The sequence below is a fragment of the Kogia breviceps genome, chromosome 2, assembly GCF_026419965.1.
Source record: "Kogia breviceps isolate mKogBre1 chromosome 2, mKogBre1 haplotype 1, whole genome shotgun sequence".
NCBI classification, from domain to species: Eukaryota; Metazoa; Chordata; class Mammalia; order Artiodactyla; family Physeteridae; genus Kogia; species Kogia breviceps.
Window position 1 is genome coordinate 54,217,839 of NC_081311.1, and position 23,666 is coordinate 54,241,504.

Here is a 23,666-nt window from a genome sequence, read left to right on the forward strand (position 1 = left end):
AGATTATATGTACAAACATGGTTCCATACTAATAACATGGTACTGCATAAAATAAATTTTAAAAAGAATGAGATACATATAAAAATACCAAATAACATATCAATTCTAACTTAAAAAAACTCAAACTTCTCTCCTCAAAAGAGGAGAAAAACGACCACGTTAATTAGAACTGAAAAATTTCCCACAAAGTCATAGAGAGAAAAGACAACGTGAAATGAAGAAAACAAAGTAAGTTAAAAACAAAAATAAAACCAAGAAAGGCCTTGAGCAGAACAGTGATCATAGTGTGTCTTGACATGAGAAATGTGCTTAAGATCCATTTCAAAGCATAGAAAAGGAAGGAAAAACAGGAAGGGGTGAGGGGAGGAAAGGAGGAAAAGAGAGCAAAATGCAAGGTCTATTTTATTAACTGTTTGTAAGCGTAAGCCAGAATCCAGGAGGCCAAAACACAAAATTCTGGGGGCATTGAAATCGTGGGGTCATGGGCCTGAATGGCTGACAGTGAGCACATAGACAGGGTTGATGGATGAAGGTGAAGGCTCTTGGTGGAAGCTTGGCTGGGTCACCCTTCCCTGCACAGCTCCTCTCCCTCAACCTCACTGTGGCTCTTCTTCACAAATCTGCCACTGGCATACACGTAATATTTTTTTAAATAGATCTTTATTGGAGTATAATTGCTTCACAGTGCTGTTACTTTCTGTTGTACACCAAAGTGAATCAGCCATATGCATACACATGTCCCCATACACCCTCCCTCTTGAGCCTCCCTCCCATCCTCCCCATCCCCCTTCTCTAGGTCATCGCAAAGCACTGAGCCGATCTCCCTGTGCTACGCTGCTGCTTCCCACCAGCCGACTATTTTACATTAGGTAGTGTATATATGTTGATGCTGCTCTCACTTCTCCCCAGCTTCGCCCTCCCACCCCACGTCTTCAAGTCCATTTTCTATGTCTACCTTTTTATTCCTGCCCTGGGAAAACTGGACAGCTACATGTGAAAGAATGAAATTAGAACACTGCCTAACACCATACACAAAAATAAACTCCAAATGGATGAAAGATTTAAGTGTAAGACCAGACACTATAAAACTCCTAGAGGAAAACAGGAAAAACACTCTTTGACATAAACCACAGCAAGATCTTTTTTGACCCACCTCCCAGAGTAACGGAAATAAAAACAAAAATAAAAAAATGGGACTTAATTAAGCTTAAAAGCATTGGCACAGCAAAGGAAACCATAAACAAGATAATTTTTAAATAGTCCATTCTTTATTTAAAAATAATTAATAGTCAGGGACTGGACCAATTTCTGCAGGAGAGGTCAATTATTGCTGAAGCATTGCATAAAAGTTGTTTGAGTGAAGAAGTTGGGAGACCGCATTCTGGGAACCATTATCCCCTATAAAATTTCATAGTTACATTTTCAAGCAGCCCAAAGCCGTATTTCATGCAGATACTATAAGCGCAAAGGCAGCATATAAAGCATATTTGTTTATTGTATAGGCTGATGGAGAAACGAGCATTTCCACCAGGGCAGACGGCCAATTCAGAGCAGGCTCCCAAAGAACTTTACAAGCTCTGTGGGGCTGGCCAAGTCAGCAGAGGACAGCCAGAAATCCTGCCTTCTAAACTGAAGTTTGACTTCCCAGGTGTGAGGGATGTCTTCTGACTCAAAACTCCCAACAGACTTTGGAGATGAGCAATCTTTTAACATAACATTTATTTGTGTCTACGCTCCCTTAAGAGACCAAGAATTTCTTTGATAAGAGAACTTGTATTTCATTCAGCCTTGTTTCTGATATACGGTCTAGCACAGACAATAAAAATTCTGTTTGGTGGTATTGACTGAATACATATCTCTGAGGGAAAATACTCAGTTTAACAGAGTTTTTTGGTAACACGTTTCTGTGAACCAACAGAGGTTCACGTTAAAATTTACCAATCAGAAAATCATTTAATACTAAAGGTTTTTATTTCTCAGAATCTATAAATTTAAAGCATAAAATTTTAAGAAAAAGTGATTTATACCTCAATTTCCCAAACTCTTTTCCAAGGAGTTCTAGCTCTTAATGTTCTGGAGAATCATAATATGCACTTACATACTGAGAGATTTTTTAAATAGTGCATTTTTTAAACAGCTTTTTTTTAAAAACTTAGGTTTTTATAAATTTTATCATTGAAACTTTCTATCTAACACCTGTTACCATCCCCTGTGGAACTGATATTCCCAAGCACACACTTTGGGAAATGTTGCTCTGACAGGGGATTTCATGGGAAAATAAAAGAAATATATTTCACCTTGATTATTCCAGATGTGTTTGTTTTGACAATCTTCAATAAAGAATTTCAAGGATACACTGGTACTCAGTTTACTTTTGGTAGTTAGAGAACAATAAATATATTTATTTATTTAAGTTAAATAGATATATTTATTTCAGTTAAACATATATAAATAGATGTGAAACAACAATATAACAATAAAGTTATGAAAATAACTTTTGGTGGTTATATAACATGAAAACAAAAAAAAATCATTTGCCTACATTTCTGGCAAATTAGATTACATTATTAAATTAAATGTATTCTTGTTCAGCAATTATTTGCACCATCCCTAGAGCAACTTTCCTGGAGAATTGGTTTTTTTGGAGATGACTTGCTATTTGGTTAATGGGTGGTAGGCAGAAGTGACAGCAGGTCTATTTTAAGTCTAACCTTAAGAAATATCATATATTTCTACACCAGGAGCTCCTGGCCTATGCAACAGAAGAGCATGCCTCAGGTGGCCACTTCCACACCAGTGACATCTCCAGAAGGAGACACCTGCCGCAGGGCCACACCAGGCAACTGGTGGACCTGTATCCTGAAATTAAACTGCCCCAGCTGACCCACAGATGCACAAGTAAGAAATAAATAGAAATAAACATTTATTGTTTTATGTTGCTAAGACTTCATATTTGTTTGTTAAAACAGTAAAAGCTAAGACACTGTCAAATGTACATGATAATTAACTTTTCTAAGAAACTTGTCTGTGGAATCTGTCTCCTCTTCAAGTACTCCAATGATCCACTCAGCCAATACGATTCCTGTTAGGACTCTTGAAATGTATGTCAGCATCACCTGGTCCAGCCTTTATTTTGCCAAACCCAAAAAACACGTCTCCGCATCTTACTCACCATTAAACACACTGGACCTCTCAGTGCTTCTGTAAACACTACTTTCCTCTCTTGGCTTCCTTGTCACCCACTGTCCTGATGGTTTTGTTTGTTTGTTTATTTTCTTGACTTATACTGAGCACTCCATTCTGGACATCTTTGTTGGACCATTCAACTCTGCTTGACCTATTGCAATATTTAAGTTTTGGTCTTGAACTCTCTTTTTTATCTCTATCTACACTTCCTCTCTAGACTATATCATCCAGTTCCAAGACTTCAAATACTGTGTTTGTAATCCAAATGCTAAATTTTTATCTCAGGCTCCAAAGTCTAAACTTGTATGTATAAATGTCCACTCAGCATCTCCATCAATACGTTTAATAAATGCCTTTATCGCTGAGGGTTCTTGTTGGCAAACAGAACTGTAGCTATTTCAACAGGAATGTATTAAGAATATACATTAGCTCACAGAATCTCTTTAAGGACTAGAGAATCAGGCATGAGAGCTACAAAGTCAGGAATATGCAACATATTACCATCTGGACTACTTTGCCTTCACTGTCACTGGGCAGCAGCACCTGAGTCCACCAGTAGCCACTGACACTCTTGCATGGACCAAGGCCAGTGTGGACTCTTATCATTAATGGTTATTGAACAGCATGTCCTTCTCCAGATGGTTCCTTTTCAAATCTAAATATGAAGATGCATTTGATTGACAATACCTAAGTAACACTTGTGTTCCTACTGCAAAAAAAAAGCTGGAAAAAGGACTTACGACTTATAACTTGTAAAGTCAGGACTCATATAGCTGGAAATTTCATAAACATGATATGTCAATCAAGTAGTCTAGATAATGCTGTAGTAACCAAAAAAGAAAAATCTCAATGGCTTAAAACAACAAATGAGGAGGGAGTACATGGAAGGTGCTTAGCATATCTGAGACATTCTGGAATTAAGGCTGATAGGAGGCTCCAATCTCAACATATGACCGCCAAAGCAGAATAAAAGGGCGTGGTAAATTGGGAAAGGGCTCTTAAAACATCCACCTAGAAGTAATACATATTACCTCTTCTTACAATTAATTTGTCAAAGCAAATCACATGACCATGCCTAATATTACAAAGGATAAGGAGGTGAGATCCTACCCTGTTCCCAGAATGAGAGGAGAACTGATTTTTTTGTGAACAAGCCTCATGATTACAACATACAGGAACAGTTGTTACAAAGAGAACACAGAGCCCCTTCAACATGTAAGTCATATGGTGAAACTTCTTCCACTTGAAGTCCTCCAATGTCTTGGCATCATTGAGAATAAAAGTCAAATTCCTTGTCATGGCCTTGATCCAGCCTCGTCTCATAACAAGCCCCTTGATCACTTGTCTCCAGCCGCTCAGCATTTCTGGTTTGAAGTCTTTGAGCTTGTTTCTTTGCCTTAAGTATTCCCCCCCCAAATTTTACCTGCCTTATTACTCTTTTTCATCGCTCAGTTGTCAGATCACGATTTACCTTACATTCTATCAGGTAAAATTGATGGTTTTTTAATAGTACTTTTCACCAGGTTAAATGATCCTGTTTATGTATTCACTTAGTAGTGCCTACCTAATAGAACACCTGACAGATTGTCGGTGCTTATCAATATTTGTTGAATGTGTAATTCAGTGACAAACTGAATGAATAAATGAAACGCCTTATTCATTATACCACACTACCTCTAAATATTTGGACTGAGGACATTAAGTTACAATGAGCACAAAGTCTTTCAAACTTATAGTTGTTGGAATTTTGACACAAAACATTAACTCTGATATTAGTAAATTATTCTCTAAAAATTTTCAGTGATGCCCCTGATCCTTAGAATAACATAGAAAAGAGCTTTATAAATCTGGAAACAATGTATTTTTCTAGATTAAATTACATTAATCTTTACCTCCTTATCCACACTAAAAATTAACCAGAATGGATAATTAACCATTTTTCTAACTTCATACAAAAATATACTCCATTGAAGGAAAAATTCAATCTGCAGGAATCATGCCTAGAGATATTTATGCATATTTGCTATTACAGTGAAAGATCTTGCTTCCTCCTCTAAGTCCAGTCCCTTCATACTTGCTCTAGATCCATCTCCTTTTTTCTTGTTGGGAGTTCATTCCTTTATGATACCTTTATCTATTTCTTTTTTTTTTAACAATTTTATTGGAGTATAATTGAAACACTTAACCACACCTGTTTAAAGTTTACAATTTGGTCAGTGTGGTAAGAGCACACTTTTACACACCTGTAAGGTAGCCAGGACCCTCAAGGTAGTCAACATATCCATGACCCCAAAAGCCCCCTTTCCTATTGCACTGTGTCCCTGGCTACAGGCAACCACTAATGTGCTTTCATTCACTGTGTACTAGTTTTTTGTTTTTCAGAATTTTAGATGAATGAAATCATACAGTATGTATCCTTCTATGTGTGGCTTCTTTTACTCATGATTATTTTGAGATTTGTCCATGTTGATCTATGTTATTGTTGAATAGTATTCCCTCGGATGGATATGCCAAAGTTTATTTATTCATTCACCTGATAATGGGCAGTTGGGTTATTTTCAGTCTTTAACTATTACAAATAAAGTTGCTATTGAATATCTGTGTACAAGAATACATATGATCATATGTTTCATTTCTTTAGGGCAAATATCTAGAAGAGGAATGGCTGGACTATATGGTAAGTGCACATTTAACTTTTTAAGAAACTGCTAAACTGTTTTTCAAAGTGGTTGGAGCATTTTACATTCCCACCATCGGTGTATGAGAATCTCAATTCCTCTACAGTCTCACAAACACTCAGTATGTCAGTTACAAAAATGTTGGCTGTTATAATTGGTGCATAGTGGTATCTCATGTTTTGAATTGAAATTTCTCTAATGATTAATAATCGTGAGCATTGTTATATGTTTATTTGCCATCTGTTTATCCTCTCTGTTGATGCATCTATTTAATTAGTTTGCCTATATTTCCCATTGAGTTAAGTCTTTTTAGTAGTTTTAAGAGTTAATTTTGTATTCTAGCTATAAGTCCTTTATCAGACATATGATTTGCAAATATTTTTATTTTATTTGACCTCCTAGACAGCCCCATTCACTCTGCCCCCACTACTACTACTATGTTCCATAGCTTCTTATAGATAATACCTCAAAAGTATTATCCTTTGTCCTTCCTTTCCACCCGGAACTAATAGTAGCATCAATTATTATTATTTTCTGGACTCCCTCCTGCTTATCTTATTTCCCCATTGGAATGTAAGCTCTACCAGGACATAGATTTTGTCCTGTTCATCACTGGACTCCTAACACCTGCAATAGTGCCTAGCAGGCAAGCATGTATATCCTTAAAGTCCAGACAAAAAGCACCACTTGTGTAAAGCCAACAAGAAGCTTCCAAACAAAATTAATTTCATCTTTATCTGTTCTCAAGTAGTACTCTGTGTATCCTACTATATCAGCAACGCTTTGCATTATTATACTTACTTTCTACTGCTGAAGGAGTGTTGCTAAGACAAGCACAGTGGCTTACTTGTTCCATGAGATATGATCTCTAAAAGTCCCTAGTGCACTACCTTCATGCATTTTATTTCCTTCATTCTTTCCATAATTTCTTCCCTCCTGTACTCATAATAAGCACATAATAAGCACCATCAATCAATTAAAAATTGATGGATATTATACATCAAATAAACAGTAACTATTAAATTCATAGAAACATATGTCCATGCAGTTACAAACAGATAGGGGGTTCTGTGTATCTATATAACACATTTTCAACAAAAGCACATTTTTAAGTTTAAATTTCTCATGGATATCATCTGTGAACCTAGGCAGACACTTCTGTATAAATAGTTGGATACATGTTACATTTCTAACCTATAGTTTCTGAGAGGGTGAATATTATTTCTATATATGTATAACTATATAGAGACATCCATGTAATACTACATTTATATGGCAGCTTGTAAAGCTTTAAGGTATGACAAGTTGCACCATAAAAAATGGAAGATTTTAAAAATAGAAATCACAGCTTTTCACTGAAGGAAAGGGATCACACACAGTGATTTCATGAACACGTTGTGACAAGCTTAGGTTTTTCTTGTGTAGTCAAAGAACTCCTGGGCAGTATACTTGATGTTGCATTTCTCAAAGCGGAGCCCAAGGGCCAGCTACATAAGAGTCCTTCTGTGTGTGTTAAACCTTCAGTATGCAGGACAGCTCCCCAACTCACCACATCAGAGTATCTGGGGATCAGACCCATGAATCAGGATGTTTAACAAGCTTGACAGATGATTCTGTTGCACACTGCATTCTGAGAATCGTTGATCTAAGGCACCCTGCCTTGGGCAAACAGCCTTGGGTTGAAGAATGAGAGGCACGATGGGGGAACAGCTGTGAGTAGGAAGTTCGATAGTCTGCGTGAGGCACAGAAGGCTGCTTGCGTGGTGGGTGCTGGCGTGCGCTGAGTGCTGGATTCAGCAGGGTGTGGGTGATTACAGAACAAGGATTGTTTTAACGAGGACCTTATGTTCCCCTTCAGGGTTAAGGAGGCAAGACTCCTCTGCTTTTCCATGTCTCACTTCCCTTTCACTCTCCACCTGTTCATTGACCTTCCTGTCAACTGTTTCCATCAGAAATAAGTCCTGAATCTTGGCAGAGCTCAGCACTGCCTCCCTCTGTTGTGTCTGGTCGTCATCTTGCCTTAGCACATCCAGACTCGGTTATGGTCAGGGGCACAGAGTGTCAGCCACTACCCAGCATCTTGGGAAAAGTCACTTCTGAAATCTGGTGACAACTGCTCTGCACACAGAGAATATTAGAGATGAGAGGCATTTTTGAAATCATCTAGGCTAACACTGTCCCTCATTTTAAGCTACAGTAACAGCTTTAGAAAGCAGTTAAAAACCTTTAGGGTCATAAAGCAACCTAGCAGCCAACCCGATCCTGTACCCAGGTCTCCACTCTCCCACTTGATCTTCCAGAAATTCACTGTAATACATCTTTAAATAGAACTATTATCTAGGATCTTCTGTGAACACCACACAAATTTTAATGTATAAATGAAGCACTGGGTGATTAATCGATTACTGACTGAAAGATGAATAAACATATTGATGAAAAAAGAGAATTAAGAATGGGTTTCAGTATCAGGGAGACAGTCTATGAATGCTAGAAACCCAAATGTAGTCAGTAAACTGCATTTTAGAGAAACAGTTTGTTATCTGTAATTTGTTATTTTGTATTTAATAATATATATGACACTCAACCTCACAAAACACTTCCCATGTACAATCCCATTTGACACTTTAAAAAATGTTAACAGATATTCATAAACCTGTCCATAAGCTTTAACAAAAAGCTTGAGGTTGTAAGATGTTAAGAAGTTTGACATTTTATGCAGCTAGCTACAAGCAGACTTAGAATACAAATCCAAATCTCTTGAATCCTTTTTATTGGCAATGAAGGAGAAAAACTACATACAGAAGCCCTACTCAGAAAGTTTTTAAGGAAACTCAGATAGTCTTACTCTTAGATTATTTAAGCCAAATAAGTTAAAAAAAAAAAAAAGTAAACTAACTACAATTTAAAAAGGAGCCACAGTAGCTGAATCTAAAATTTAAGAAGAAATAAAGATAAAAATGGAAAGAAGCAGTGCTGTTCAGGACTGGAATACATGATGATTGTGGTGTGCTTTGCTGTCATCAAGCATCTGGCTCCACCACCAGCTCATGCATAGCTCCCACTATTTTAAATCCAATCCTTAATTCTGGCCACATTAGGCTTCTCAGAGTCCATCAGGAAATCATGGTAGAGGCTGCCTTCTGTGCACATACTCAATTGTTTATTTAATGATATTAAATATTATTTTTTACTAAAACTTAATATATTTCTAATATACATATGTGTTTTATGTGTTTATTTTAAAATATAGAAAATATAATTGAAATAATATATTTACTGCTAGTTTATTTATAAGTGACATTTCAGAGTTGTATATGACAATTTTTGACTTAAATATAATATAATTTTTGGCTTAAAATGATACCTTCTTGAAAAATAGTTTCAATGGTAATGTGGTATTCTATCATATAGTTATTTCATAATTAATATAACCAATTTCCAATTGTTGGAGTTGCCATTTATTTCCGTTATTTCACTCTTATGATAAGGATACACTAAGGATCTTTACATATAAATAATGTATCTGTGTTTGTAGCTATTTTCACAGGATATATTTTGCTAAAAGTAGAAAATACTGAGCACATCAGCTCCCTATTCCCTTCGTATCATGCTGAACCTATTAATGTGACATTGACAAGGCATTCTCTTTCACCTGAGATTATTTTTCTTTTGTTTGACTAAACTTAGACTTACCTTACGCCTATAATTTTTTAAAGGTTAATATGCTTTAAATAAATTTCTTGATTTAATATAGAAAAGAAATCTAAAGCTTAAAAAGGTAAAAATTTTGAAGTAGATTTATCATTTGCAATCTGTTTACCCACCCACTAAATATCACTTCAAGAGTATACCAAAGCACTTTCTTTACCAGTCATTGATGAAAACATTGGGGAGGGTGGACCAACATTCCCGAACATGACTTAACACTATTCTTTGAATGCAAGGTAAGCTGGTGGCAAATGTTGCTTTTGAAATGGGCTCCTTTATCTCACTAGAGATTGGAGAGTCATGGTTTTCAAAGGAAATATTGGAATGTAACTCAGATCCAAGGTGAGAGTGGTTAGCATATTAGGCAGCAGAACTAGACTGGCAATGAAAATGGATTCACTCACAGAGGTCTTTGGTAAAGGCTGATTGATCAGTGATTTGAATACATGAAAAACACTCTAGATGAAGTAATCAAGATCTGCCTTTGCCAACATAATGCAACATGATATATTAAAGGTCCTCTACCAATTTCTAGGCTTGAGCCAGTTTAGAAACCCAGAGCCAATTAAATATTGGAGAGGCCAAATATCCTTGCAGAAAGACCATGTACAGCATTTCAAATGTGAACTGTGAATCTTTTGTCTATATATTCCCAAAGTTACCTTTGGCTATGTGGCTATGCATTGGGGAAGGGGAGGAGAGAAGGAGGAAGAGACGGAGAGAAGAAAGAGAAAAATGAGAAATATCCTGATGTTTTAGAAATTATTCAACACTGGCTCTGAACTAACACTAGTATTTGCAGATCCAGCATTTCAAGACATTCAACTGGCAAGAGTGGGGCTTATTAAGGTTAGGTAATCAAGAAAGCTCTTACCTAAGTATATCTCGTGGTAAGTCTACAGGAATACATAAGAGATATGAGCCAAAGGGCCAAATAAAACTCTAGAGTTCCTTCACCTTGCAAATAATAAAACAGTACTGTATCCTTGGGGAAAATTCAAAGATTGGTCTCAACTTCAGTGACTTGAAAGGTACAAGTAATTGCTATTCTAACTCCATTTAGTGTTAAAGTTAGATTCAAGAAAGATGGATTGAGCAAACCCCTCCTGCTAATAATAATCATGAACCCTAGAAAGTGTTGGAAGATACTGTAACTTGACTAAAAGCATCCATAAACTAGACAGGAAATAGCTATTGATGCAAATTAGGTCAGCTTGACATTTAATCAATTTCCTTCCATGGGAACCCAGTTTGGATGGTGCACAGAGCATAGAGGTTAAGCAGAATTTAGAAGTTTTGCTAGGCTGATGCATTAAAAGGTAGAGTATAGGACTGCCCAAGTGTGGAAATTGATTAGGGAACCATGGAGAAAGAAGACTCTAGAGAAGGGAACCATGAAGTCTACATACAAATTTCCCTCATATCCTTGCTGGACAACTAAATTACATGTGGATAAGGCAACACTCCCAAAAAAACAATGCAAAACAAAAGCTGGATGAATTGTAGAACTAAGCAGAGATTTCAGCTGCTGCTCAGTGCTGAGGAAAGAGAAAGTACTGGCAGTAAGAGAGGCTTTTTAAACAGCTTGGACTTTCCATTGAAAACTCTGAAGGGTCAGGTCTTAGGAGTAAGAACCTACTGTACTACAGCCTAAAACCAAGCCTCCAAAGAATTAAGTTAATGTGCTAGTAATTTAGTTCCCTGCCAAATTCAAACTCAGTATTCTTCAGACGTAAAATAAACAAGCATACAAAAAATAGAATACAGTCTCTAAAATATATTACTTACAGTGCTTTGGGATGCAATGAAAAATTCCAGTCATGAGAAGAAGCGGGAGAATGTGAACCATAATCAAGAGAAAAATGGCCAACAAAAACAGATTCATCTGTGACCCAGATATTGGAATTGGCAGAGAGGCAATTTAAAATCACTTTCATAACTATTTTTTAAGATGCACAGGGAAAGGTAGATATAATAAGTAAAGAGATAGAGACTAACAAAAAGATATGACAACTTTAAAAATAAACAAAAAAAAGACAGAACTGATCATTATAATCTGAAATTGAAAATTAATTGAATGAGCTCAACAGAAGTTTGGATACTACATAAAGAAGTCTCAATAAACTTGAAGTCAAGTTTCTATGAGAAATTATCCAAATCAAATCAAATTTATGCACAGTGTAATAAAAGATTTAGAAAATTAACAGAGTCATAATGACGTATTGGACAAGAGAAACCAGGCTAATGTATGAAATCTGATCGTGAGAAGATTATGAGAGAGAATAAAGCATAAAAATATTTGAAGAAAGAACTACTGAAAATTTAACAAATTTGGTGAAAAACATCAATCCACAGATCTAAAGAACTCAGGGAATACAAAGGAAGATAAATACAAAAGAAACCACACCTAGGTATATCCTGATCAAACTTCTGAAAATTAAGCATAAAACGAAAATCTTAAGTCTGAGTAAACTAAAATCTCGTTACATATAGACACAAACAATGAGAATATTGGCGACACCTCATCAAAGCAAAGGAGGCCAAAGACAATGGAGATATATATTTAAAGTGCTGGAAGGGAGGAAGGGAGGAAAGGAGGAAAGGAAGGAAGGAAGGAAGGGAAGGGAGACAAAAGCCCTTTTGTTTCTGGATATAGAACTTCAGAAGTCCTATATCCAGCAACAAAATCCTTCAGAAATAAAGGTAAAATATTTTCAGATAAACAAAAGTGAAAAATTTATCAGCACAGTGACACACTATAACAAATGCCAAAGCAAGTTCAGTCTAAAGAAAAAATGACATCAGATACACATTTGAATTTACAGAGAGGAGTAAAGAGCTTGTCAAATGATAAATATTTGAGGCAATGTAAAATTCTATTTTTTCTTTTCCTGAGTTCTTTAAAAATCAATTAAATATTCAAAGCAAAAATAATGCATATGAAAATTTTCAACGTATGGAAAAGCAATGCATGTGAAAATAAAGCAGAAGATGGATAAATAGAATTTCACCTATATTGTATGTGAAGAGATATAATTGAATAATATTAATTCAAGGTAGACTATTTTAAGATGAGTGCATATTATAATCAGTAGAACAACCACAACAATATATTAAATAATATAACTTAAAAAATTAAGATAAAATGCAACACTAAAAATATTTTTTGGTGTAAGCATAACTTTATAAAAAAATTTTTTTAATATAAGTACAGTTGATTTACAATATTGTTTTAGTTTCAGGTATATAGCACAGTGATTCAGTTATAGATAGATATATATACTTTTTCAGATTCTTTTCCCTTATAGGTTATTACAAAATATTGAATAGAGTGCTATACAGTAGGTCCTTGTTGGTTATCTATTTTATATATAGTGCTATATAGTAGGTCCTTGTTGGTTATCTATTTTATATCTATTATATATATATACATATATATTAAAATATGTTAATCTCAACCTCTTGATTTATCCCAGGGAGGAAGACCATAGTACTTTGTACTTGAATGGCTAAAATTATTTTAAAACTAAAACTGACAATACCAAATACTAACTAGCAAGCACATGGAGCAGCTGGAAAATCAACATTGCTGGCCAGAATATGAAGTGGTAAAACCACGTTGTAAACTGTATGCCTTTTATTTATCAAATTAAATGCTCAAGTTTCAACCAGTATCCAGTCAGAGTTAGAAACCATGCCAGTAATCTGCATATGGAAAATGTGATACGGAGAATTGTTAACTGTAAAAGGCATTTAACTATTAAAAGGGCTAAAAGAGGTTTCAAAGGGGTCCATAAGCATCAAATGCCGAAAGCAGCTACTACGATAGATGGAGAGAGAGTGAACAGCAAAAGAGCTGGAGTCTTAGAAGAGGGCCACCACAGCCACCTCCTCACACACACACACTGAAGGCACACAGGTAGGTTTTTTTTTAACACCTTTATTGGAGTGTAATTGCTTTACAATGGTGTGTTAGTTGCTGCTGTAAACAAAGTGAATCAGCTGTATATATACATATATCTCCATATCTCTTCCCTCTTGCGTCTCCCTCCCACCCTCCCTATCCCACCCCTCTAGGTGGTCACAAAGCACCAAGCTGATCTCCCTGTGCTATGTGTCTGCTTCCCACTAGCTCTTTTACATTTGGTAGTGTATATATGTCCATGCCACTTTCTCACTTCGTCCCATCTTACCCTTCCCCCTCCCCGTGTCCTCAAGTTCATTCTCTACATCTGCATCTTTATCCCTGTCCTGCCCCTAGGTTCTTCATATCCTTTTTTTTTTTTTTTTTTTAGATTCCATACATGTGTCTTAGCATACGGTATTTGTTTTTCTCTTTCTGACTTACTTCACTCTGTATGACAGACTCTAGGTCCATCCACCTCACTACAGATAACTCAATTTCGTTTCTTTTTATGGCTGAGTAATATTCCATTGTATATATGTGCCACATCTTCTTTGTCCATTCATCTGTCGATGGACACTTAGGTTGCTTCCATGTCCTGGCTGTTGTAAATAGTGCTGCAATGAACGTTGTGGTTCATGGCTCTTTTTGAATTATGGTTTTCACAGAGTCAGACTTCTTAAAAGAGGATGTGGCTCATATGGGGACACAGTATTGAAGAAACTTGCCAGAGAGCTAAACTGTGAGTCTGTTGTGGGGGTGACAAAGAGAGATGCCAGAGTGTGTAAGCACTTGGGCAAATGATCTCAAAGACTTGTCTTCGATTTGGTGTGTTAGTTATCTACCACTGCAGAACAGATTAGGTATCTACTGCTGCATAACATGAGCTTAAAACAATAAAAATTTATTATCTTATTATTTCTGTGGGTCAGGAATTTGGGAGCACCTTACCTTGGTCTTCTGGCTCAGGTTATCTCACGAGGGAGCAATCAAGATGTTTGCCGGGGTTGCAAAGTTCAATTTAGGGAGGATTAGCTTAAAATCCCACTCATGAGCCTATGGCAAGTCTCAGAAGATTCGATTCCATGATCACTGGCTGTTGACTGGAAACATCAGTTCCTGGCCACATGTGCCTCTCTATAGAGCTGCTCACAACATGGAAGCTTCCTTCCCCCAGATAAATGAGAGAGGAAAGCTACAGTCTTTTTGTACCCTAACCTTGGAAGTGATATCCCATTAATTTTGCTGCCCCCTTTTTTTTTTTTTTCTAGAAGTGAGTACCTAGGTCCAGCCTAGGATCAAAAGGAAGGAATTCCATAGGGGAGTGATTGAATACTAGGAGTCAGTGATTGAATACTAATATTCTAATTGGATATTAGAAGCCATGCTAAAGGCTATCAATTTAGAGCTTGAGGGAAAGAAATCTTTCTAGTTAGTATAGCCTGCATAGCAAGGAATTCTTTCTCTTAACCCTAGGGACCTAGTCTATCTAATGATATACAAAGTATCTGAGTCAGATCAGGATGTTCCTTCAATAACAACAGTAGGGGACTCACAGTCAACTCAGCCAAGATCTTGGGAAAAAGTTAAGCTTCTTTAACAATAGACTATTTTCCTTTTCTTAAATAGCTCATAGTATTCAGTTGGGTCTTGGTAGAGATTGAACACATGATCTTGAGAGACCAAATGATCATGAGACCAAACTGCTTGCTCATGATGAGCTGGAAGTTGATTCAAATATGAATAAAATTGGGAGTAACAAGCAGTCTTCCTTCAACAAGTGGAAATAAATAGTATATGGAGGGCTGTGAACCAACAAGCCCTGAAGAATTGTGACTCTCTTTTCATTGAGTTTTAGCTGAAATAAAACCTTTCAGACTTCATACTGAGATTTTAAAAGACGTATTGATTTATTTACTTTTCAGGAAAGTTCTATTCTATTATGTGTGCTGTTGTCACTTTGTTCCAGTGTCTCTGATTTTTCTTCAGGGAGGCATGGATATAATATTTTATCCTCATAACTATCATTTTCTTTCTCATACTTTTTATTCATTTCATCCTTTTGAATTGAATTCTTGGGAGAACCTCCTGATGTTTCCTTCAATGTAATTGATTTATTATTTCAAAGTGTTGATTCTTATTCTGGATGCTACTGATGGGATTTTAATTCTGTGACTATGTTTTACCTTTGTTGCAATAATTCTTTATTCCCTATAACATGTTTTTATTGCAAACTGCCTTTAAAAAATTTCATCATATTTTCTCCTTATGACTTTCTACTTCTATTTCATAGAAACTACTTCTGTTGTATTCTGCTACATATATAAGTTTTTAAACTTTGCTTTTTAATTCTTTTCATGTTCTAAAATATTTTGGTCTTAAGAATCCTTTACACTCTTAAAAATTATAGAGGACCCCAAATAGATTTTTATTTTGCAGATTATACCTGTCAATGTTTGCCACATTAGAAATTAAAACTAAGAAGTTTTAAAATATTTATTTAATAATTTGTTTGAAGTAATATAAACCCATTACAATAACAGCTGACCTAATGGAAGAGAGATATATATTCCCCTATCTGCTCCTACATTCAGTCTGCTGCAAAATCATGTTATGTACTCTTTGAAGAGAGAATGAAAGTACAAAGTGCAAATAACATCTGAGTATTATCATGAAAATAGTTTTTACATAACGGGCCCTCTGAAATGGTCTCAGGGACCCAAGGGTCCCCAGACCACACTTTGAAAATTGCTGCTCTCATATATTTTTTCAGAGGTTAGCTTTTTTTCTGAGTCAATACTATAATTTCTCATTTTACTTCATGTCATTTGTTCCTTTACTACTATATTATTGCTTGATAGGAGCTGCTTTTATAACACACCATTCAAATAAATATGTTACCGAAATCATTTCAAGTTCACATGGCCAACAGAAGATGTGGTAAATTGCATTCATGTTCCCCACCAATGCTTCACATTTCTCTGTCTCTGCATCCTTTGCAATATAATCTTTCAATGCCCTCATAGGTAGGAATATTGTGAGGCTCCTAAATCTCAGTTCTGCCATGTGACTTGCTTTGTCTAGAGGGATATAAACAGAGGCTTGAAATAGGCAGTGCTTCTGATGTCACCATGAAAAAGACATGCCTGGGCTACTTCCTTGGTCCAAGAAGTAGGATGAGAGAAACTTGGCAGAGTTGCCAAGACAATTTAGACCAGTGAAGTCGCAGGCAGCCCACAGAGCCATGAGCTATATAAATAAGTTATTATTGTTATAAGTCCCTGAATTTGTGTTTATTGCATAGCAGTTGTTAACCGATACAAAAAAGGACAAGCAAAAGGGATTGGTGTTATATTACTTGTGGTAAATGTACAAGACACAGTGCTCCTTTTCAGTCAGTTAATATAATCAGAGTAGATAATTACGTTTCCCAGGTTTTCCAAACTAAAAAACAGAATAAGAAACAAACCTAGGTCTGTATGAGGACAGAAGCCCTCATTGTTTTTCTAGAAAAGTTAATGGGACTCTGTAGAGACCGTTATCAGCAAACAACAGAAATGGTGTGTGTGTTTGGACCTTTAAGGATCTCTCAGGTAGTTAGTTGATTTAGCAGTCGATGTCTATGTGCTGTTCAGCTGGCTCTTTCCAACAAGATTTAGAACATGTTTCTGTGTTATCTGGAGAGTACCTACCCTTGGCTGTCCGTCATTCTTATTCTATGTATTATTGCAACCATAGGAAGCTTTATCCCTGACATTTCTCCCATGAAATCTCAAGTGTTTCCATCAAGAACTATTTTATTATTTAAACTGTTGAACAACAGATCTTACCATAGGCTTAAGAGTGAATTGTTGTAGATGGAGTTGTGATATTTTTGTTCTTGTCCAGTGGGTTTTTAGAACCAGTTTTTAGTAGCTGCTCTTGAAGGAACTTCTGTCAATACTTGGCTAATTCTGCTAATGTCATTCATGAAGAACACAATTATTGTCTTTGATTAACTGAAGAGGAATATGTGGGATTGATATTAAACTTATTCAGTATAGACACAGAGAGCTAAAGGATTGCTAGGAAAGGAAAGGTACAGGGGAGCAGCTTCAGATTAACAAGAGAAAGATGGTATTTAAAGTTAACATATATCAACTAGTGAGATTCCTGTTAGTGGAGGCAATTAAGTCAAGCATGAATGATCAGTTATCAAAGATATTGCAGTAAGAGGCTCTCATTCTGTTTTTATGGATTTTGGGAAAATCCCTGATGTCCAATATATGCTATCAGAAGGTCTGTGCCTATCCCCCCATCTCCTAGAATCATATGACTGTAAGGTCATATGTACTTTTCTTGGAGAGGATCCACAAATGCATTATTCTCAAAGGATCCCTAAGCCTCCGAAGATTAACAATTAGAAAAACACCCATCCATATGAAATGAAATTGGGCTAGATGAACTCTGACATTGTATCAAAATGTAATATCCTATACAGTAAGCAACTGTAGTATTTTTGGTCAACACAGCATCTATAACTGTGAGATATATATATGCATGTGTGTGTGAGAGATATATAGATATAGATATAGATATAGATAGATATATCACATTTTCTTTATCCATTCATCCACTGACAGACATATAGGTTATTTCCATATCTTGGCATGGAAATCTTGGCCACCCCCAATTCATATATACGGCCTTCTAAGTCCACCGTCTTCCTGATGTCCTCTTATTTATTTTTTTCTGAGAAAAACAGCCAGAAACCATGGAGGGTTGTATATATCGAGGTCCCCCTAGTACTATTTTGTTTTAAATGATGGGGCCTCCTTCCTTAGTTGGCTGTTAAGGAAGTTGACCATGCAACTCATAAGTTTAAATCAAGAACTGTAAACAGATAAGTGGAGATTTCTGTATATTAAAACAACAAACAATCTACAACATTGACATGCTATATGTGCTTGGGTAAAGAGTGCTTCCAAATACTTGATAAACAGTGTATGCCTGACTAGCCCAGCTCAGAGATGCGTAATATAATACTGTGGCTTAAAATAAAGCTGTATTTTTAATGTAAATTGAAGTGTTTTGTTCAAACTTAAATGCCTAAATGTACCTTGCAACAACATCTTCCCAAGGAATAAATTTCAGATTGAAATTGCAGTTGTTTTTACTTATATTTTTGTTTCTAAAAATGCTCATGTAGAAATCTATATAACTTGCCATGTCCTTTGTGAATATTCACAATTGTTTTATTTCTATAACATGTAATTATGAACAAAAAGTAGATATTAAGCACTTATGCTCTTAATTTTACTGCATTATATGAAGTCCTTACCTTTTCATCTAGGCAGAGGAGGAGTATATAGGTAACTGATCAAGCAGAAGAATTAAAAAGACTGTTCTCGCCCTGAAGGATCTAGTACAAAGAGAATATAGCAGAGGAGCATGTGATGCCTTACAGCTGGTCCCACAAAATGTGCAGGAATAAATTAAGAAGTATGTACATAGTTGTAGCGTGTGAGGAAAAGGCTTAAGGGTTTTATGAAATTTTAATTTTGATAAGAAGCAACAGTATGCTAGGTGCAATGAAACTACACAATGAAGTTACAACTGTCATGACTCTTTATGCACTGAATACTCCTACATCAAAATAGATTTTTAAAAATTACACATGCAAGCAACAAACTGACAGAAAAACATTAGAATTTAGAAACATGGTAGACTTCCTTAGCTGTTGCCATGTTAAGTAGGCAAAAAAATAGATAGTAAACATTTGTATAATAAACCTTATAAAATATAAAAATAAAACTGCTGACAAATTGCATCATTATAGACCTAAAATGTCTGAATAAACATAGCAATATATCCTAAGGGAAACTAAGAAATATTTTATGAACAAGAATGAATAATTCTAGGTGTGCACGGATGGCCCAGTAGTAGAATATACATTAATATTATTTCTCAAAACAATAGATTAAAGAAGATACATGTTAGAATTACACCAATAAATGTAAAAAGGCATTTGCTAACATTTAGCCCACATTCTTGGTTTTTTAAATGTTAGAACAAATAAGAAGACTCAATTTTAGTCAATAACAAACTTTTAGAATGTGAACTATTGGCGTTTCATTTTGTGACTCACCTCAGTTTTCTTATACCATTCTATTGGTTTAATTTTACCTCTTTTATAATTGTAGATTACATTACCACTTTTTTACTTGCAAACTCTGATTATCTTTTCTCTTTGGGGTATTACATCCCAGTACACCTCCTGGTAGCGACTAGCTAGACATTCCCCAGAGTACTCTTTCAGCTAAATATTTTTATTGTGTTGATTGGTCATTTGTAGTTATTCTTTACTTTTTTAACCAGGTATTATAATTTTATTATTTAAAGAATCTATAACTGACAGAGTATAGACTGCTGTATACCATGGCCTCAATTCAGATGAAAGATGACATTTTCTAAAAATATTAAACCACAGTCACTTACTGACCACTCAGTTTACTTACTACTTCAGTTACTATTTTTTATTTTATGTTCTTTTATGCTCAAATAGTCTTTTTTTTTTTTTTTGGTATGCGGGCCTCACTGTTGTGGCCTCTCCCGTTGCGGAGCACAGGCTCCGGATGCACAGGCTCAGCGGCCATGGCTCACGGGCCCAGCCGCTCCGCGGCATGTGGGATCTTCCCGGACCGGGGCACGAACCCGTGTCCCCTGCATCGGCAGGCGGATTCTCAACCACTGCGCCACCAGGGAAGCCCCAAATAGTCTTTTATAGAGAACCCAATGAGAAGTTTATAATCCACAAAATATACAGTTGTGTGAGACACTACTTATTTTTTAGAATTGGTTAAATATTTTACTAATCAGAATTTTCCTCAACTATTATTATCCCCCTTAATGCTATAATGTAAGACCATATCTAGTTATATTTACTTGGACTCTGAATATTAAATTACTGAAGTTATATATCTATTTTCAAGTTGGTATTCCCAAATTTACTTAAAACTTTAGACATATTATAGAGAAAAATATTATTATAAAAAGGTAAGGATAAACTAGTATTACTAGTGGGGTGTGGAGATCTAACCCTCTTGTGGCCAGCCTCATATGTAAGTCCCCTTGCTTATTAAACCTGCCAGGGCTTCCCTGGTGGTGCAGCGGTTGAGAGTCTGCCTGCTGATGCAGGGGACACGGGTTCGTGCCCCAGTCCAGGAAGATCCCACATGCCGCGGAGCAGCTGGGCCCATGGGCCATGGCTGCTGAACCTGCACGTCCGGAGCCTGTGCTCCGCAACGGGAGAGGCCACAACAGTGAGAGGCCCACGTACCACAAAAAAACAAAACAAAAACCCCTGCCACCTTCCAATCTAAAGAGGTGGGCATCTTTCTTCATTTTCTCTTTGCCCTCCATATACAGGGGCCCATTTTTAATTTCACCTGGAGAAACCCCCAAGATTGCAAACCAACGATTAGTTGAACCAGTCAGGTGAGTGAAGAAATGGGTCTTGGGAAAGAGGCATCTGTGGAGGAAATCCAGAGTTAGCCATCAACTTCTTTGTTGGGAGGAGTGGCCAGTTTGTTAGATGCTTGTGGACCACGTGAGTTCAGGGACACCCTGAAAACGCAGGTCTAATGTGCATGTTTGAGGAACTGTGCAGAGTGCCCTGTGGCACAGGAGGGAGGAAGCACGTGGTTTCACAGTGGGCTGGGCTCTGCTGTGGGCTGGTCTGTGGTCACCAATACCCGATGAGAGGCTGAAGCTTGAGTTAGAAAATTGGAAGAAGGACTGAGGTTAGAGAAAGACGCGCATGTGTCCACTACTCTGCTCGCGTCAGGACTGGCAGGCTAGGTAGGAGAGCAGGATAATTAGCTGGAGACCTTAACGTGCTGTTTTGCAAAACTAATGACAAGGTGTGATTGTAACACTAAGAGGTGGAATCCCTGGAAAAGTGAGAAGAGCAAAGAGGATGTTGTGGTGATTGACCATGAAACAGACAAAGCACCCCTTGCTGTCTGACCCCTCATACAAGGAAAGCAAAAACACAGCAGCAACAACCCCAGCTAGCAGGACAGCCCACAGTTCAGGAAACATTCATGATGAGAGAATACACTCCCACTGAGCTTATTGATATAGCTGCCAGGTTCCAACAGAAGGCCAGGGAAAGTATCCAGGCCTGGAGAGTGCGGCTATGAGATAAAGGTGACAATGGCAGGAGGCGGAGAAAATGAGCAATATCACTACACGCTCTGCCCTCCAGCAGTGCCTGCATGGTGCTGGGCATGGGGGGCACTTCAAGGTACTCTCTCCTTTATAGATTGGATTATTCTGTCTTGCAAGGAGCTTGGCTCAATGTGGAGGCTCTCCCGAGGCATGTGGGACCCTGAAAATCTATAAGGGAGCTACAATGAATTCTTAGGGAGTTGGGAGTGAGACAGGCCATCTATGTCCCTGCCTTTGAAGGCCCTGATCAGGCCACATTCACTGCATGAATGAAAGCCAAGATACTCCAGACCACCCCTAGTACCTGGTATGGAATGCTAATATCCGTGCTGCGCTCAGACATGGGACAAGACATTTATGACATTGGGTTATTCGTTGCTGATCTGGGAGAAACTGACAAATCCCAGGAACAGGTATGGAGTTTGGGTAACACATGAGACAGAGAGGAAGCTTGAGAATCCCAAAATGCTATCCCAATCAACTGTAAAGAGTCCAGTAAAAGTAACCCAGAAGCAAATGTGGTTTGACCTCATCACTACCAGGCCCCCACCTGAAAAGATAGACCGACAAACCATGCTATGTTGGTTGGCCTGTGGAAAACCTTCAAACCCAAAGAATGTTTCAGAGCTGCCCCTACCACCCCTAGTGCCCTGCTTGCTCAGCAGAGGCCTCAGTCATATAGTCCTATTCGGGGTGGGTGTCTCCCATGCCCGAGGTATACGATGCAGGCCAAGATCGCCTCCAGGTGAGGACCACTGGGGGCAATTGGAGACCCCATGTTGAGCTCACTATTCACTGGTCCCCTAGAAGTAAACAAAAGGTGATGGCTTTGGTTGATACTGGAGCCAAATGTACTCTAATACCTGGTAACCCTGAGAAGATTTCTGGTCCCCTCAGCAGTATTGATGGTTACAGACGGCGTTCTGGATACGTCATTTATCAGATAGGTGGTTTGCAGATATTTTCTCCTAGTCTGTGGCTTGTCTTTTCAATTTCTTAAGGGTGTCTTTTGAAGCACAAATATTTTTAACTTTGATAAAGTCCAGTTTACTGATTTGTTATTTTAGAGGTTGTGCTTTTGTGTCATACTAAGTACTCTTTACCCAAGCCAGGGTTATTTAGACTTTCTCCTTTTTCCCCCTATGTTTTAGTGTTTTGTCTCATATTTCAATCTACAGTTCACTTAATTTTTGTGTGTGATGTTAGTTAAGGGTCTGAATGTATTTGTTTTGCATGTGGATGTCCACTTGTCCCAGAATTATTTGTTAAAATGACTCTCCTCTCCCTACTTGATTGTCTTACCACCTTTGTTAAAAATCAAAAGACCATAAATATGAGGATTTGTTTCTGGACTCTCATTTTTTGTTTCATTGTTTTCTATGTCCATCCTTACGCCAATACCACATTATTTTGATTATTTTGGCTTTAGAATATGTTTTCAGATCAGGTACTGTTAAGTCCTCGAGTTTTGAAATTGTTTTAATTACTTTGCATTCCTTGAATTTCCAAATAAATTTGAAGATGGGTTTGTCAGATGCTACAAAAAAAAACAAAAACAAAAAACCACTTTCTGGTATTTTAACCATTAGACAGACTTCCAAGTCCAGATTTTCTCTCCTGCATAATCAGAACAATATGTAACAATGCCACTCAATATATTGGACATCAGGCAATGTAGGACAGTAATCACTAAGATATGGGAAACAAATGAAGTGAGCCTTTTGGTTGCACCAAATTACTGCCTGGAGAAAGTTTCCAAGCCACACAGTGGGAGAACCCAGGAAGAACTCAACGTACTCCCTGAGTTGAGGAGATGGAGTTGGGGGTCTGGTGAGACCCAGACAACTAGTCTTTGAAAGACAGAGTACTGAAGAGGAACAGTATCACAGAGAGAAAGCTCCAGAGATCTATAGAAGGTCCTTCTTTAGTATTTGGTTGAATATTACTAATCAGCTTTTGAAAATAAAGTTAAACCTATC

At 37.1% G+C, this 23,666-nt stretch overlaps 1 pseudogene; it reads left to right on the top strand.

The window, feature by feature from the left end:
- Positions 1-214: 214 nt before the first annotated feature.
- LOC131750333 (cyclic AMP-dependent transcription factor ATF-4-like) overlaps positions 215-23,666 on the top strand; it is a 173,983-nt pseudogene continuing 150,531 nt past the window's right edge.